The sequence below is a fragment of the Saccopteryx leptura genome, chromosome 2 (genome assembly GCF_036850995.1).
Source record: "Saccopteryx leptura isolate mSacLep1 chromosome 2, mSacLep1_pri_phased_curated, whole genome shotgun sequence".
Classification (NCBI taxonomy): Eukaryota; Metazoa; Chordata; class Mammalia; order Chiroptera; family Emballonuridae; genus Saccopteryx; species Saccopteryx leptura.
This window is the reverse complement of record NC_089504.1, coordinates 95,915,344-95,934,899: the sequence shown is the minus strand read 5'-3', so window position 1 is coordinate 95,934,899 and position 19,556 is coordinate 95,915,344. Positions and strand designations below refer to the sequence as shown.

Genomic DNA, 19,556 nt, shown 5'->3' with positions numbered 1-19,556 from the left:
CTGCAAAAGCAACCCTCCTCTCTGCATCTTCTCTTGTCTCCCAATAGTTCACTTTGTACACAGCAGCCAGACTATCTTATATAACCAGATCCTATCACTCACATGTTTAAACTCTTCACTGGTTTCCCATTACACTTCAAAGGAACTCATGCCCCTTACAATGACCCAGAAAGTCTCTACAAGATCAGAACTCTCCTTGCCTTGTTGATCTCATCTTCTATTCTTTCCCTAGTCATCTTTCTCTCTCAAGGGCATCATAGCCTGTCCTCTCCCCATAACTTTCGAACATGCAGAATCTTCTCTTAGCTCCTGATCCTCCAGGTCTTTACAGAGCCGACTTCTTTTCTCCTCCCCAGAGAGCAGGCACATCTTCGACATCTCAAACTGAAGGGTCCTCTCTCTCCTTTCGCTTTTCAGTGACTTATCTTTCTTCCACACACTTAGGATATGTAGAGGACATACTTTTTGTTGAGACACTCAGTGTTTGTTTTCTCAAATAGAAAGTAAACTCCCCGAGGCCAGTCACAGAGTCTGCTCTGTTCACCTCTTATGCCAGGTTCTGTACTGGTGCTCGCCTGGTGCACAGCAGTACTTGAATAAGTTGTGGTGAAATGAATATGTAAACAATAGTCATATACAGCAGAAATGTAGTTTAAAAAACGGAATAAAAAGTGCACTTTTGTATTTGAAAAACTTTTTTTCTTAAGGGCCAAGACGATTTTGCAGTTATAAGTAATTGCTGGGTAACAGGGAAACCCTGGGGAACCCAAACCTGCGAAGCCGGTCACGTAGTCCCTATCCGCGCCTGCGCAAACTGCCCCCACCCCGGCGGCCCAGACAGCTCTTCTTCCCCAGGGGACAGAACAGGCCTACAGCGGCCGCGGCGCACGTGGATGACGTCACTGGGCGCGTGCCCCGGTAGCCCGTAGTAACCCTGAGTCTGCGGAAGTGGAGACCGTTGGGCAGGCAGCTGAGACAGGTAACCTGTGCGCTCCCTGTTGGGTCCCTGTTTTCTTCGTCTCCCGCGCCGGGATGGCGGCGGGGACGGTGTTGTTCCGTTCCGAAGGCGACCGGAAGCCCGCCCTCCTCTCATCTTTCTTCGGTTTCGGGGTCTTCCATTCTCTCTCATTCGTCCCAGATTCCTGGAGAATGAGCGGCCACTTCTCCGTCTCCGCTCTCAGTGTGGCGATGAGCTTTGACCCTCTCCCGGGTGGCACAGACCTTTCTCAGCCTGCATTGGCCACCTGCTTTCTCTCCCCGCCAGGGCCAGCCTCTGCGCTCATTGGTCCCTCCAATCTTGTCGCAGGAGACAAGACAGTTTCCAATTGTGTTCATTTCCACTTGCAGCGAAACCCGTCCAGCACCACCCCGCCCCTCTCCCCAAGATGCTTACCGAGAGCACCAAGGTTTGACTTTGGTGTGCCTCGAGAGCATTTGTTCTCTGTCAGTCAGGAGTTTTGCTCAATAATGCATGTATTTGTTGGGTGAGGGGGTGGCGCAACACTGTGAAAATCTGTTGCTATAATAAATGATCAACATGGGATCCAGTCACCTGTTGATAAGGACGGAACAGTTATAGCATTTCATTAAAAAATACTCCTCATTGTTTCTGAATTTCTTTTTGATGTCCAAGCAATGATGACAATTAGCCTTGTAAAGGTAACCATCAAAATAAGTGACAGAACCCCAGTAGAGATATTTAGACTGCAAAAACAATAGGATTCTTTTGCTGATTACAAAAGAATACAGATTATTACAAAACCAACCAGAATAGTTATGGGAGTAGAAGGATTCTGTAATCTTATCTCATTGATGATATGATTTTGTATTTTCTTGGGCTTTTAGTACGTTCAATTTTTGAATAGGGCATATTGTACTTCATACAACTCTGTGAAGCCTTCCAAATGACTTTCTAATTAGTAAGATTTGGTTCTTATATTTGGGAAACAAAAAAAGACTAAGTTTAGAGAATAGCAGTTGTCACTCATTGTTGACGATCTGCTATATCCCAGGGATAGTGTTCTACACTTTGCATGGGTTTTCTCCTTAGCTCATACAACTTAGGAATTATTATCCTCAATTTACAGAAAAGGAAACAGAGACTCAGTTATGTAGAAGTAACTTGCCAAATAATCATAGTAACTAAATTGTGGACTCAGGCTTTAAGTTCAGGATCGTGTATGACTTAAGAGTTTTGTTTTTTTTGTTTTTTTTTGTGACAGAGACAGAGAGAGGGACAAACAGGGACATACAGACATGAAGGGAGAGAGATGAGAAGCATCAGTTCTTCCTGTGGCAACTTAGTTGTTCATTGGTTGCTTTCTCATATGTGCCTTGACTGGGGGATTGCAGCAGACCGAGTGACCCCTTGCTCAAGCCGGCAACCTCAGGGTTTCAAACCTGGGTCCTCTGCATCCTAGTCCCACACTCTATCCACTGTGCCACTGCCTGGTCAGGCCAGAGCTTTTTTTTCAAAGTATTGTTTTTGTTGTTAAAAATAAAAGGTACTTAAAAAATAATTACTGTTGAGGATCAAAGTCTAACCTTTCTATAATAGTCACGTGATTTGGTGAGTTTGTTCACTGATCTCTCCAAATTATTTAACACTTTATAATATCTTAGTATTAACTTCTCATACCGGGAATTAAGACCTGGAAAGCCTAATTTATGATTCCCCCTACACACACACACACACACACACACACACACCCACACACACACACACACATACACCCACACACACACACTCACTCACTCACCCCATCCTTAAGAATGAGATAAATCGCAAATCAGGTTGCTCAGTCCAACCAAACCTTCTGCTTGGAGCGCCCTCAGGGAATGATTAATTTTCAATAGTTGAAAGCTTTACCCCTTTAGAAATGAAAATTATATTTTGACTGTTTTGGATGGAGAAATTTCAAGTGTACTAAACAATTCCTTCTTAAACACTTAAGTTTGCTAAACATTTTAATTTTCCCTATGTTTTAGAGCAGTCATTATGAATGTCTTTATCGTCCTCTGTTGTAATATGATTTTCTCAAAGGTTTTATTATGTTTGACCCCAAACTGTTTTGTATTTTGAGTTTGCCTGTACTTGATGTTGTCTGCTCCTTAATGTCACCAAGAGATAGTAAACCACTGCAATTAAAAGCAAGGACTGGGGAACCACATTTCCAGAATTCAATGCCAGCTTAACCATGTATATAGCAAGACAGTGGGCCGGGCAAGGTAGTTGACCCCTCTACACCTCAATTTCCTTATTTGTGAAATAACAATAATAATGCTTTTCTTAGAAGATTGTTGTGAGCATAAAACGAGTTAGTATATGTAAAGAGCTTAGAACAAACCAGGCTTATTTTAAGAGTCATATAAGTGTTAGCTAATACAGGGTGGGGCAAAAGTAGGTTTACAGTTGTGAGTATGCAAAATAAGAGTGTATTCTTGCCTGTCCAGGCAGTGGCACAGTATAGAGGCTTAGCCTGGGATGAAAAGAACCCAGGTTCAAAACCCCGAAGTCTCCAGCTTGAGTTTTGGCTCATCTGGCTTGAAGCCCAAGGTCACTGGCTTGGCTGGAGCCCCCCCATCAAGACAAATATGAGAAAGCAGTCAGTGAACAACTAAGGTGCTGCAATGAAGAATTGATGTTTCTCATCTCTCTCCCTTCCTGTTTGTCCCTATCTGTCCCTCTCTTCATCTCTCTGTCTCCCTTGCTAAAATAAAGGGTTTATTCTTGTATTATTATTGATTATTTATTTTATTATTTTACATATGAACAACTGTAAACCTACTTTTGCCCCACCCTGGTATTGTTAGTCTGGTTTTGACGTTAGGTTCTTTCAAAATTGTATTCTGCTTCTTTGACAATTGTTCCTTGAATGATATTTGCTATGTGGTAATTACTAGTTTATTAGAGAATTAAATTATCCTAATTAGAATTTCTTATCCTAAGCGATTTTAGGAAATGTTAATTTATTAAGTTGACTTTTATTGTATTTGTACTGCAATATGCCTTTTTCCTGGGAGGTTTGGAGTGGATATTTCAAATATATTTCACTTTATTAAAGTATCAAAATAATGGAGTTTTAATTCTGTTTTGAATTTGGGGAATATTTCAGTGGTTTAAATTATGGTTTACCAATGCATGGAAATGCTTTCTACTTTTGAGTTGCATAATATCAGTTGTTTCCACATCCATTTATGGTGCTCTACACAGGTATACTTTTGCACTTGTGTTATCATGATTCTATGTGGATATGTACCTCGTTATAAAACCACCATTATGCATAGGTCATTCATAAAAGCATCTCTCTCAGTATAGTTCTTTTCTCTCTCCTTTCGCGGAGCTATAAAAAAAAAAAGAGGACTTTATCAACAAAGTGAAATAGTGTTCCTTATGAAATTTGTAAGTATGTACCAATTTCAGGATTGCTCCAGTTTCATTCTTTTACATGTGGCTGTCCAATTTTCCTAGCATCATTTATTGAAGGAACTGTCCTTTCCCCATTGTATATTCTTGGCTCCTTTGTCATAGATAATTGATTATATATATGTGGGTTTGTTTCTGGGCTCTCTGTTTGGTTCCATTTAACTATGTGTCTGTTTTTGTATGAATTTTAACTTTTTATACTTCTCATTGCATGTGGTATGAACTTAATACTAGGTGATTTGATTTTACTGTGAGCTACTGAAAGATAGGAATGGAGTATAAACTGGATTAACATTGTTTTTTAACTATGAACAAAATACCTGATAACAAGATTAAATTGGAGCTTGAGCATACATTATAGTGTTATTTTGCTTCTCACTTAATATTTAGTCTAAAAAAAAATACTTTATTTATTGGTTTTTACAGAGACAGGAGAGAAAGGGGAGCATGGAATGGGAAGTATCAACTCATAGTTGCTTCATGTTAGCTGTTCATTGCTTGCTTGTTGTATGTGCCTTGACCAGGGAAGCCCAGGGTTTCGAACCAGCAACCTTGGCATTCCAGGCCGAAGGTTTATCCACTGCGCCACCACAGGCCAGGCTAGTCTAAAAATAGTAAGGAAAAAAACAATAATGATAACATTACCTAGTATTTCTATAGTGTTTACAGTGTGTCAGGCATTGTTCTAAGCTCTTTCCCTACAAAGTAGGTACTATAATTGTTCTGTTTTACGGATGAAGAAACTGAGGCACCGAGAAATAAAATTACTGTAGTTGTTAAAATTAAGAGGCTGGTAGGTGGTGAAATTGGGGTTTGAATCCAGGCTATATTGTTCCAGAGTTGATTTTCCTAAATTTCGAGTTGACCCTTATATCAATAACAGCTTTGCAAAGTAAATTGTTTTCCCTGCCACACTTTTCCTCTGTCCTCTCCCTTCATATAACCTTTAAAAATAACATTACTTCTGAGTTTAGTTGACAGTGGAAGAGCAGTTGAACCCAACTGTCGAAAGGGTAACAGGTGTCTCTCATTTGGTTGGGGTGATAATGTATTAATGGAATTCAGGCTGCATTTTCACAGCTGAGTTCATATTATCTTTCTCTGAGAGCCTTGTATTTGAAAAACCGATCCTGAAACTTTTATGATCTCATTTGCACATATATTGTGTGAGTGTTTGACTTTAGAATATAGTACAAGTCCCATACAGCTGTTCTGTGGGTAGAAAGAGCTTGATGTTGCTGTCACAATAGTTTATGGAACACTCATTTTGTTGCTACCTCATTACTCTGTGTCATTTGATTTTCTAAGAAACTTTGAAATATAATTTTTGTATACATAATTTCATTGTGATTTTTTTTTTCTTGGCTTTTTTTTTTGCTTACATTTTATTTCTTTGACACTTGAAACTGAAGGTTTAGTTTTTGAAACTGATGAGAATCAGGATATGCTTGATATATTTTGGCAGCAAAGGAGACATATCAGTCTGTTTCTTTTGGCACCAATACTATCTCATATTTGTAGCAAGTATGGTGCATGTTTGGAGGTATGAACTGTTTGAGTAATGTCTGGTAGAAATAGAACTATGGAATGAACGTTAGTATTGAAAGGACCCTTTGATATATCTCTTTTACTCTTCATTCAGCAGTTTCAGTCTGAAGCCTGGGATGATTAAATGATTTGCATATTTTCATGCAGTGTTATAGTTCTTAAAAAGAAACAAATACCAATGTTATGTTCTTTTTAATTATACCTCATATTTGGGTAGCATCCTTATTTGTAAGACGGGAATCCCAAATTTTTAACTTAATTATCATCTTCTTATAATAGTATGATCTGGGTAAGAGCTAATGACTTGAATTAGATAGGTTGTAGAGAGAATGACCAGATCTGATAGATCCAAGAGGAGCTTATTTTAAATTGATAGAACTTTGCAATTATGTGCAGGTGAAGGGAAGAAATCTGGGATGATCTCCAAGATTCTGCTGGGTAACTGGGTAGATGGTACTGTCATTCACTAGAAAAACTTAGAAGAGATCGGGACGGGGTATATGAATTTGAAATGGACTGAACATAGATTTAACAGATAAATGAGACAGATTGAAGGTAGAGCTACAGAACACACTAACATTTAAGAAGTTGGAGAAGGAAGGGCCAAAGAAGTAGGAAGACACAGAGGAAAGAATGATATTGCAAATACCAAAAAAGGAGAAAAATATAAGGAGGGCATGGTAATTTGTGTTAATGCTCCAAAAATAAGGCTCAAAGAACCCAATGGAGTCGATAACTAGGAAGTCATTTGCCTCCTAACTGTGGAGTTTTAGTGGCACAGTAGGGATGTGAACAGTGAGTAGTGGACTGAAGGGAGATGGAGTAATGGGAATAAAAAGTGAAGATAGTTCTTTTAAAGAATTTGACTGTGAGGAGAGAGAAAAGAGTTAGAGGAAGAAGTGGAAGTAGGGAAAGATTTTTGTTCATTTGTGTTTTCCCCCTAAGAAGAGATTGGGATACACACTTATTTCTGAGGTGAAAGGAGCTGATAAAGAGGAAGAAGTTGACGTAGAGGACTTAGTGGGCTAGATGGTTGATGAAGTAAGGTCCCAGTGGAGGCCAGCAAGAGATGAACAAAGGTGATGATCAAGGAATGCTGGGACAGGAGGGACACTTTTACTCTCCCAGAAGGGTTAGGGAGAAAGGTAAATATACATAAATTTATAGGATGGGGAAAGAATATGTGGAAGTTTTTGTCTGATGGTAGCAAAATGTCTTAAGTCAGTGGTCCCAACCTTTTTTGGGCCACGGACCGGCCTTTAGGGTGGGACGGATAAATGTATCACATGACCAAGATAAGCGTCAAGAGTGAGTCTTACCCGGGTTCGATTCCCGGCCAGGGCACATAGGAGAGGCGCCCATTTGCTTCTCCACCCCACCCCCTCCTTCCTCTCTGTCTCTCTCTTCCCCTCCCACAGCCGAGGCTCCATTGGAGCAAAGATGGCCCGGGCGCTGGGGATGGCTCCTTGGCCTCTGCCCCAGGCGCTGGAGTGGCTCTGGTCGCGGCAGAGCGACCCCCCCAGAGGGGCAGAGCATCGCCCCCTGGTGGGCATGCCGGGTGGATCCCAGTTGGGCGCATGCGGAAGTCTGTCTGACTGTCTCTCCCCATTTCCAGCTTCAGAGAAATACAAAAAAAAAAAAAAAAGAGTGAGTCTTAGATGGATGTAACAGAGGGAATCTGGTCATTTAAAAAAAATAAAACATTGTTCAGACTTAAATATAAATAAAACAGAAATAGTGTAAGTTATTTATTCTTCCTCTGTGGACTGATACCAAATGACCCACGGACCGGTACTGGTCTGTGGCCTGGGGGTTGGGGACCACTGTCTTAAGTGAAGTAGGTAAATTCACTAATATGGAGTATTGATTTGGTAGGGTGGGGATTGAGGGGAGAGCTAGAAATTTAAAATAGTCACTAAGAGGAAAACATAACAGTTGAGGGAGTGACAGAGAGAGAGAGAGAGAGACATAAATGGTAGCCTGCCTGGTAATGTGGAAAGTTGCACTGAGGATACAAAACAACATAAAACTACAAGTAAAAGCTCCAACAAAGTTACAGTATAAACAAGGATAATCTGTGACTAAAAAAAAGAAAATATAAAAAGAGAGAGGATAAAGGTCTGAAGTAACAAAGGAGGATGGAGTGCAAAAGCACTCATAAGACAAAAGACTCTTGTATATATGAAACTTTTTTTGTTGAAAACCTAATGTTAAATCACCCCTGGAAAAAAAACAAACAAATACATAGCTTAAAAAAAGAATATAGGAAAGAAGCATGGAATACCAACAAGCAAAACAACTGACAGAAACACAAAGGAAAAGAACCAAAGAAGACACAGAGCTATCGGAAAACAAACATAAAATGGCTATAGAAAATACTTACGCATCAATAATTACCCTAAATGTAATGCACTGAACTCATCAATAAAGAGGCACAGATTAGCAGATTGGGTCAAAAGCAAACCCAACCATATGCTGCCTTCAGGAGACACATGTAAGCTGCAGGTTCAAAAGTAAACTCAAAGTGAAAGGTTAGAAAACGATTCTCCAAGCAAATAATACCCAAATAAAAGCAGATGTAGCCATACTAATATCTGACAATACTGACTTAAAGACAACAAAGGTAATTAGACTGAAATGGATATTTCATAATGATAAATGGCACACTATATCAAGAAGATGTCATAGATTTTAATATATATGCACTGAATCAGGGAGCACCAAAATATACTGCTCACAAAAATTAGGGGATATTTCAAAATGAATATGAAGAGATAAAATATCCCCTAATTTTTGTGAGCAGTATATATAAGACATCCTAACAGAACAAAAAAACAAAAACCCAACAACAACAACAAAATAGATAAAAGCACTATCCTATTTGGATATCTCTACATACCACTGATGGCTTTAGATAGATCATTCAAACAGAAAATCAATAAAGAAATATTGTCTTTAAATGAAACACTAGACCGAATGGACAGAAAAGACATTTACAGAACATTTCATCCCAGAACATCAGATGATACATTCTTTCCCAGTGTGCATGGAATATTCTCAAGGATACACCATGTGTTGGGCCACAAAACTAACCTTAACAAATTTAAAAAGATTGAAATTATACCAAGTATATTCTCTGACCATAAGGTTTTGAAATTAGAATTCAACTGCAAAAAGAAGTAATGAAACTCACAAAAATGTGGACATTAAACATACTTTTAAAAAATGACTGGATCAAAGGAGAAATAAAAGCAGAAATCAAAAGATATGTACAAGTGGAGAATGACAACACAACGTATCAAAACTTCTGGGATGCTGCGAAAGCAGTAATAAGAGGGAAGTTTATGTCATTACAGCCTTATATCAGGAAACAAGAGAGATCCCGAGTAAACAATCTAACATCACATCTTAAAGAAGTAGGAAAAAAAACAAAGGTAACCCAAAGCAGAACAAAATAAATAGTAAAAATTAGAGAAGAATTAAATGAAATAGAGAACAAAAAGACTATAGAAAAAATTAATACAACAGAGTTGGTTCTTTGAAAAGATTAATAACATCAACAAATCCTTGGATAGATTTACTAAGGAAAAAAGAGAAATGATTCATAAACAAAATCCAAAATGAAAGAGGAGAAATTACCACAGACATGATGGATATACAAAGGATCATACTAAAATACTATGAGAGATTGTATGTAACCAAACTCAACTATCTAGAAAAAATGAGTAAGTTCCTATTCAATGAGTAAGAACTATTCAATCTTCCTAGCCTGAGACACAAAGAAGTGGAAAACCTAAATAGACCTATAAGCAGGGAGGAAATAGAAACAACTACCAAAAACCTCCTCCAAATGGCTACCCTAGTGAATTCTACCAAACATTCAAAGAAGATTTGGTACCTATTGTTCTCAAAGTCTTCCAAAAAATAGAAGAAAACACAGTACTCCCAAACACATTTTATGAGACCAACATAACCATGATACCAGAACCTGGCAAGGACAACACAAAAAAGGAAAACTATGGACCAGTATCTCTAATGAATACAGATGCAACATTCCTACACAAAATACTAGCAAGTTGAATACAACAATACATTAAAAAAATAATATTTCAGGGTCAAGTGGGATTCATTCCAGTAGCACAAGGATAGTTCAACATATATAGGTCAATCAATGTAATACACCACATCAACAAAACACAGGACAAAAACCATATGATTCTATCAATAGATGCAGAAGAGACATTTGATAAGATACAATAGCCATTTTATGTTTAAAACACTCAATAAAGTGGGTATAGAAGGAAAATACCTCAATATAATAAAGGCTGTATATAACAAACCATTAGCCAATACCATACTAAATGGTGAAAATCTGAAATCTTTGCCTCTAAAATCAGGGAGAAGACAAGGCTGCCTACTCTCATCACTTTTATTCAACATAGTACTGGAAGTCTTAGCCAGAGCAATCAGGCAAGAGAAAGAAAGAAAAGTAAAGATATTTTTTGCAGGTAACCTGTTCCTGCATATAGAAAACCCCAAAGACTTCACTGAAAAGCTTTTAGAAACAATAAACAAATACAATAAAGTTGCAGAATACAAAATCAATATATAAAAGTCTATATGTCAACAATGAAACTTCAGAAAATAAATTTTAAAAATTCCTTTTACAATTGAACAAAAACTAAAATACCTGGGAATAAAACAAAGGCTGTGAAGGACCTATATACTGAAAACTACAAAGCATTATTGGAAGAAATTGAAAAAGACACAGGAAATGGAAAAATATTCCAAGTTCATGGATTGGAAGAATCAACATATACTACTCACAAAAGTTAGGGGATGTTTCAAAATGAATATGAAGTGATAAAAAAAGCATTTGATTTTTTTTTTTATTAAACAAGAACACCAGAAAAGCAAACGACAAGTCAAAGAAAGTTGTTCGATTATGCAAGTGAGATGCAAAACCAAGTTTTATTTCATGGGTGAAAATGCACTGTACAAAAGGCTGAAAGTACTGGAGAATCTGCAAGTTCCCTGATCCCCTAATTTTTGTGAGCAGGGTAGTTAAAATTGCCATACTATCTAAAGCAATATAGAACCTAGTGCAATCCCCACTAAAATTCCAATGTCATTTTTCAAAGAAATGGAATATAAAATCACCAGGTTTGTATGGAGCCATAAAAAAATCCCAAATAGCCAAACCAATCCTGAGAAAAAAGAATGGAGCCAGAGGTATCACACTACCTGATTTCAAATTATACTGTAGAGCAATGATAATCAAAACAGCATAGTATTAGCAGAAAAACAAGACATACAGACCAATGGAACAGAATCGAGACCCCAGAAATAAAGCTACAAGTATGGGCAAATCATCTTTCATAAAGGAGCCAAAAACACACAGTGGAGAAAAGGAAGCCTCTTCAATAAACGATGCTGAGAAAATTGGAAAGCCACATGCAAAAGAATGAAACTTGACTACAGTTTGTCCCCATGCACAAAAATTAATTCAAAATGGAACAAAGAGCTAAATATAAGATCCGAAACAAATTATGTAGAAGAAAACATAGGTGCTAAACCTTTGGACCTTGGCTATAGAGAACATTTTATGAATTTGACCCCAAAGGCATGGGAAGTAAAGGCAAGAATAAATCAATGGTACTATATCAAAGTAAAAAGCTTCTGCACAGCAAAAGAAACCAACAACAAAACAAAAATGCAGCCAACCAAATGGGAGATGATATTCAGAACAGGTATGATAAGGGGTTAATATCCAAAATATATAAAGAACTCATAAAGTTCAACAATAAACAAGCAAACAATCCAATTAAAAAATGGTGGGAGGACCTGAATGGGCACTTCTCCCAAGACATACAAATGGCCAACAGATATATGAAAGATGCTCATTTTCACTAGCTATTAGAGAAATTCAAATAAAAACCACACCTGTTATATTGGCTGTTATCAACAGGACAGGTAAAATAACAAGTGTTGAAGAGGTTGTGGGAAAAACTCTTTCCCTACTGGTGGGAATGTAAACTGGTAGAGCTACCGTGGAAAACGGTATGGACGTTTCTCAAAAAATTAAGAATAGAATTACCATATGTCCTAGCAATCCCTCTGTTGGGTATCTACCCCTCAAATTTGAAAACATTGGTACACAAAGACACATGCACCCCCATGTTCATCACAGCATTACTCACAGTGGCCAAGGCATGGAAAACTAAAGTGTTCCTTGATTGAGGATTGGATAAAGAAGATGTGGTACATATATACAATGGAATACTACTTGGCCATAGAAATGACATATTTCTATTTATGACAACATGGATGGACCTTTAAAAAATTCTGAGTGAAATAAGTAAATCAGAAGAAGCTAACAACTCTATGATTTCACACATAGCTGGGATATAAAAATGAGACTCATGGACATGGATAAAACTGAAATGGTTACCAGGGCGAGGAGGATGTGGGGGAGGGACAAATACATGGTACCAGAAAATGATTTGACTTTGGGTGATGGGCACACAACACAATCAATAGTTCAAATGCTATAGAGATATTCCCATAAAACCTATGTACTTTTATTGATCAGTGTCATCCATTAACTTTAATTTCTAAGAGAAAAAAAGTGGCTTCTATCAAGGAATACCCTGTGGTAGCTAAATTCCCTATTGATGATTAACAATGGTATTTTATAACCTTATTTCCATACTTAAGTATGAGGATTTTTAAGAAAAAGATTAATTTATTACCTCAGTAAAGAGTGATAACCAGTTCCTCATATTGACCTGATTTGTTTTGGCATTTAGGATCTAGCACTTCAAAGGAGAAACGCGTTGCTCTTTCCCAACCATGAAAGTGGATATTCATACTAAATATGAAAGTATGCCAGAAGACAGCATTTTGTCAGAGAAAGTTGCATGTTAAAAAGCAGCTGCAGCAGATCCCATCAGTCACTCTCTAATGGCAGATGACACTAAACAATTTGTGTGTTCAGTCTGCAGCCACTCTCAGTACTTAGATCTGTGATGGGGAACTTTTTTATAAAAACCACCCACTTTTGCAGTGTTGGTCAACCTGGTCCCTCCCACCCAGTGGGTGTTCCAGCTTTCATGGTGGGCGGTAGCAGAGCAACCAAACAGCTCCACGATTGGTTGACCAGCACTGCAAAAGTGGGCAGTTTTTATAAAAAGGTTCGCCATCACTGACTTAGACAAATCTGGGATTCTTCAGTGTTTGCGTTGGAGCACATGGATACCCAGGGACCTTGACTATTGTTTATAAGAAATTTTTTTGATTTGGAACATGGCTTAAATCTTTTCTAATATAAGTGTTTTAGGTTCCGGAAATACCATGGTACATGCAATATTTAGTCATTTTCTTGCAATAATTTCAGAAAGTCATATATTTTACACTACATGGTAAATTTTTAATGTTATGCTATATTTGCAATATTTAAACAGCTTATGATTAACACTTTAAAAATATCCTTCCTTACCAGTGTAGTTCTGTGTATGTTCTCTGGGTTTATATTTTTTTCTTAGAAAAATCTCAGAGAAAAACTATGTAACTTTACTTTTAAAAGTTTCTAATTAACATGGTTCCCAAATTGTCAGTTATATGTGCAAATTTCAAAGAAAATTAAGCTCCAGAAGATCTTCTGAAGATATTTAAGTTATATCAAATGCCTTTGTCTGTTTTGCTTCCAAATGCTTTTCAATTTCTGTGAATTTGTTGAAACATCTTTCCTTGGGAAGGATGAACTCTAGACATATTCAGTTAACTATAAGAAGTTCCTGGGTTATGAATGAGGTAGGTTCTGTATGTTTGTTCTTAAGTTGAATTTGTATGAAGTTGAAACAGGTACATTTACCTATTAAATGCAACTTAGACAGATGTTTGTCTTTTTTTAAGTGAGAGGAGGGGAGACAGAGAGATAGACTTCCACATGCACCCCACCAGGATCCACCTGGCAAGCCCCCTACAGGGTGATGCTCTGCTCATCTAGGGCCATTGCTGTGCAACCGAACAATTTTCAGTGCCAGAGTTGGAGGCTCCAACTCGTTGGAACCAATCAAGCCATGGCTGCAGAAGGTGGGGAGTGGGAGGGGTGGAAAACAGATGGTCGCTTCTGCTGTGTGCCCTGACTGAGAATCAAACCCAGGACATCCACATGCCAGGCTGATACTCTACCACTGAGCCAACTGGCCAGGGCCAGATGTTTGTCTTTTTTATATAATTGATTTTAATTTTTTGTGTTTACATAGTTACCAGATGTTTGTCTTAACATACTGTTTATTTTTACTTTTTTGTGCATATAAATACAATACTTAAACATTTTCGAATACAACTTTAAGCAATCCTGAATGATACAGAAGATGACAGACTTGTTGGAGAGGATAGGACTATTGTTAAATAGTCAGGGTTTGATTCTGCTGCTGGGATCAGTTTCTTGAAGTTGGCATCAAGGTATTAAGAACTTTTCTTTTATCATCATAAATGGCCCTGTAGCATCTTATGCTTCGGGTACAGTAAACTTTGGTGAACCTCTCTGTGTCAGGATCTTGGTCCTCTAACTTTGCCATTCCTGCTTTAATGAGATGAAAAGCATCAGCTAACTCTTTTGTAAAAATCTTTTTTAGTTCTGGATTTTCTAGGTCCCTGTTTTCTTCCCTAAACACTGTCATCTGTTGCTCTAGTTCCATAAGGTTTTCACTGTTTAGTACTTTGCCATGGGAGTCGAGTAAGTCTATGATATCATTTTCACTGATGTCCAACTACTGTTGATTACCAATAACCCTTATGGAAGTGGTCCCCAACCCCCGGGCCGCGGACTGATACCGGTCCGTGGGCCATTTGGTACCGGTCCGCAGAGAAAGAATAAATAACTTACATTATTTCCGTTTTACTTATATTTAAGTCTGAATGATGTTTTATTTTAAAAAAAATGACCAGATTCTCTCCGTTACATCTGTCTAAGACTCACTCTTGAGGATTGTCTCAGTCACGTGATACATTTATCCGTCCCACCCTAAAGGCCGGTCTGTGAAAATATTTTCTGACATTAAACCAGTCTGTGGCTCAAAAAAGGTTGGGGACCACTGCCTATGGCACTCTGTTTCTAAGTACAAGTTGTATGTAAGTCAGATATTTGTAACTTCAGGAATTATTGTACTTAGAACCTGATGCTGGGAGTATAATATAAACCTTGATGAGATAGATTTGACAGCCATTTAGAGAGAATGGTGCACCCAATTATTGTGGATAAATTCTAGACCTTTGTGAATGGAGAAATCTGTGTATTTATTCTCACAGAAGACGAGAACTTAATGATTTCTGTATTTCTAAGAATCTTTGAGTTTATTCTAGAACTGATTTTGCCTCTGGATGCAATACTCCTTGCTGAGTATGTCTGTGCAGTTCTATCCTTGTAACAATCACCAAATAAATTGCTAACCTGTGGGAGCCTGTCTTGATTTCCTTCTAAAGGAAGTGGAGCTTCCTAAGACAGAAATAGAGGGACCTCTTGCCCTTCCTATGTATATAGTTTCTATAGAGGACAGAATGTTTGTCCATGCAGGGTAGGAAGTGGGTACTGTAGAGTCAGACAGAGGCCAGGGATTGGGGGAGGGATAGGAAGAGTATTTGTCTCTGGAGTTTCCAGGAAAGGACAAATTTCTCACTCATACTACAAATTTTGAAGGATAGGAACTTCTTGAAGATACTGAGCAGCAAGAATCCTACACAGACCGAGTAATCCCTTGCTTGAGTCAGTGATCTTGGGTCCAAGCTGGTGAGCTTTTGCTCAAACCAGATGAGCCTGCACTCAAGCTGGCGACCTCAGGGTCTTGAACCTGGGTCCTCCGCATCCCAGTCCGACGCTCTATCCACTGCCCCACCACCTGGTCAGGCTAAAAATACAAATTCTTGGAGCCCATGATCTGTTCTAACAAGTTCTTTTTTTTTTTCCTGAAGTTGGAAACGGGGAGGCAGTCAGACAGACTCCCGCATGTGCCCGACCAGGCACGCCCACCAGGAGGCTATGCTCTGCCCATCTTGGGCGCCGCTCTGTTGCAACCAGAGCCATTCTAGCGCCTGAGGCAGAGGCCATAGAGCCATCCTCAGCGCCTGGGCCAACTCTGCTCCAATGGAGCCTTGGCTGTGGGAGGAGAAGAAAGAGACAGAGAGGAAGGAGAGGGGGAGGGGTGGAGAAGCAGATGGTTACTTCTCTTGTGTGCCCTAGCCGGAAATCGAACCCAAGACTCCTGCACGCCAGGCCGACGCTCTGCCACTGAGCCGACCGACCAGGGCTGTTCTAACAAGTTCTGAAGGTGATTCTAACTGCACATTAAGTTTGAAAACCACTGGTCCAAGCAATTCAAAGTGGCCAAGAACTACTTTTCCTAATTGTGGCAGAATTACAACGTTGAGAAAGAATGAGTGAAAACCTAATGATATGCTGGCATATCCTTGAATCTTTCTGTAGGGATGGCATTCCTCTCATTCTCTTAGAGTATATTGCAATACAAGTAACAACACTGTGCTTGCAGGTTGAGAGTACCTGCTGTTTATGGCTGCAGTCTACACTGGAATCTAGATTCTGCCAGACTGGAATGGAGGAGAGGCTTTTACCTTGCCTCCATCTTTATTTTAAGTATTTATTCCTTGATTGTTCATTTTTTTTGTATTTTATATATGCAATGGCCTGATATATGCAAAGTTCTATTATGGTATATAAGAACTACCTAGACATCTTATTTAAAATGTGAATTACTGGCCCCTGTCCCTGGAGATCCTGATTTAGTGGATCTGACATAGGGTTCAAGAATCTGTATTTTCAATAAGCAACACTTCCACCAGCCTGCAACTGCCCAATTGATTTTAGGGTATGTGATCCTTTGATCACTCTGTGAGAAACAGTGTACTGGATCTCCAAAGCAGCGGTGATATACCTGAGTATAATTTTTCTTTCGGGGAGTTCTACATCTCTGAGATGTAGATGCTTTTATGAATTATTGAGGTTATTTACAGATAAGGACCTTAATTGCTAGTATTGAAGCTATCTGAATGTTGAATAGTCGCTGAGAAATTGTGCAGAGATGCTTGGGATAAAATTCTTTGAGAAACCATGAATAGGCTTCCTAAGTTAAAAATGACCCCACAGGCCACCTTGACAGTGTAATATTATAAAACAAACTAATCAGACTTAAAAATTTTATAGTTCTCTAATTAATATTTTCTGAATAATCTTTAGAAAGCCTACTTTTATACTAATGGGGCTACATATTAAAAATTAACATGGTAAAAGAATAAATTAATCCTATTATCTTTTCATAGTCTCCAAACCATGTGCTAGGAGCCTAAAAGCATCAAGGGTATAAAGAAAATACTGTGTTAATGAGCCTACAGACTAGTACCGTATGTTTACTGTCAGGGGCAGTAGGAGATTTTTCTAAAATGATGTATGGGCCCTGGCCAGGTTGTCCGGTAGATAGAGTGTCATCCTGGAGTGCTAAGGTGACGGATTTTATTCCTGGTTAGGGCACATATGAGTAGCAAACAATGAGTGCACAACTAAGTGGAACAGTGAGTTGATGTTTCTTCTCTCCCTTCCTTTCCCTCTTTTCCCTTCCCTTCTCTCTCTCTTCCCTTCTCTCTCTCTCACTCTCTAAGCAATAGAAAATTTAAAAATAAATAAAAAAGTCTACACTGTGATACATGATTTTTGATATATATGATTTTTTTCCTGCATTGAATTATATAAAAAAATTGTATCTCGCTTCCAAAAGATGATTAATGAACAAGAATGGGGCAGGAAGCATTTCTCTCTCTCTCTCTCTCTCTCTTTCTTTCTCTCTCCCAGTTCTCTTTGGATACAGTCACCAGTTCTGTCTCTCTCTGTGCCTTGCCAATCCAGGATTCAGTTAGGGCTTCCTGAAATGGATAAAAAATACAGTGGCATGTTTTTCTTTCACCTACGTAGGAAGAGTAACTACAATCAGATAGATAGTTCTCTTGTCTTTGCAGTAAGAAAAGGGAGTGAAAAAAGAGGGTGATTAAATATTTAAGTGTCTTCAATGTCTGTATGGTTTTTATTTTATAGGGGGATTGTATAGTGACATCCCCCATCAGAAGTGGAGGCAAGCTTCTCTTAGGAAACTGTTTCAAACCACTCACAGTACTAATATTTCAAAATAAAATGTAACCCGTGTTCCTTTAGACAGGAGGAACAGGGTGCGGTAGAGCTCAGACTCTCCCTCAGTCCCTCCATATCTCTCTCTCTCACTCTCCTCTACATTAAAAGTGGGTCCCTATGGCTTTCAGGACTGGTGTCAGCAGGAGAGAAGCAGGATAAAAAAAAGCCCAGCCCACTTGTTCATCAGACAAGCTTCTGCCAAGTTTAGCTCTGTTTAACAAGCAGAGCATGGCAGTAGCATGTGGACTGTACCACTAATTTTTTTAACATAAAAAAAAAATTTTGGCCCTGGCCAGTTGGCTCAGTGGTAGAGCATCAGCCCGGCATGTGGAAGTCCCAGGTTCGATTCCCGGTCAGGGCACACAGGAGTAGCGCCCATCTGCTTCTCCACCCTTCCTCCTCTCCTTCCTTTCTATCTCTCTCTTCCCCTCCTGCAGCCAAGGCTCCATTGGAGCCAAGTTGGCCCAGGTGCTGAGGATGGCTCCATGGCCTCTGCCTCAGGTGCTAGAATGGGTCTGGCCATAATGGAGTAAAGCTCCAGATGGGCAGAGCATCGCTTCCTGGTGGGCATGCCAGGTGGATTCCTGTCAGGTGCATGTGGGAGTCTGTCTCTCTGCCTCCCTGCTTCTCACTTCAGAAAAATACAAAAAAAAAAAAATGGTGCCTTGCTTTCTTACTGCCTGGCCATCTGGTTGGCTGCCCTTGAGGCAGGAAGATGGTGGCCACAAAGAAAGTGAGAAGTCACAGGAGTCGGTCAATTCTAGACTTCAACTTTTTATGAAAAGTGGAAGTACCTGCTGAGGTACAAGCAGGCAACGAAGACAATCAGGCAAAGCAAAACTGGTTACCCTCTCCAGCAACTACTGAGCCTTGAGCAAGTCTCCATGTTGGCCAAGACTGGCGTCCATTACTACAGTGGCAATACTATGGAATTTGGCACAGCGTGTGAAAAACACTACTGAGCATGCACACTGGCTACTGCTGATGCAGTAAAATATTATTTTACAATAATATTGTAAAATATTATTTTTACGTTTGCTTGCTTATAGTTTGCATTGGGGGCTGGGCAGTGCCAGGTATATGTGGTCTGGGAAGTTGCAAATTACCTTCCTGCTTGGGAAGGGCTATTGTTTTGCTAATGTTTGCTGGAGCAGAGGTTTTCACAACAGAAAGTTTTGAGAAGAGAAAGAGAAGAGAAAGGAAGAAGCCATGTTAGCAGAGTGAGAGAAGAGAGAATGCAGAGTGCTGAAGAAGAAGGCAGTATTGCAGGAGAGAGATAAGGTATGCAGATGGGGATCCAGAGGTGAGGGGCTTTGTGAGCTCCGCTGAGACTGGGGAGGCCTTTGATTCTAGGAGGAACCAGAGAAGATTTTCCTGGTTGTGGAA

The 19,556-nt window shown here is 39.2% G+C and overlaps 1 protein-coding gene across 9 annotated transcripts in view; it reads left to right on the top strand.

Annotated features, from left to right (window-relative positions):
- The first annotated feature begins 895 nt into the window (after positions 1-895).
- AOPEP (aminopeptidase O (putative)) overlaps positions 896-19,556 on the top strand; it is a 385,199-nt gene continuing 366,538 nt past the window's right edge. For 8 of the 9 annotated variants that reach the window (XR_010749226.1, XR_010749227.1, XR_010749230.1 and 5 more), the window contains exon 1: positions 896-979. The gene's annotated coding sequence lies outside the window, so the exon portion shown is untranslated. The remainder of the gene's footprint in view (positions 980-19,556) is intronic. The other variant, XM_066368343.1, reaches the window with a different exon arrangement.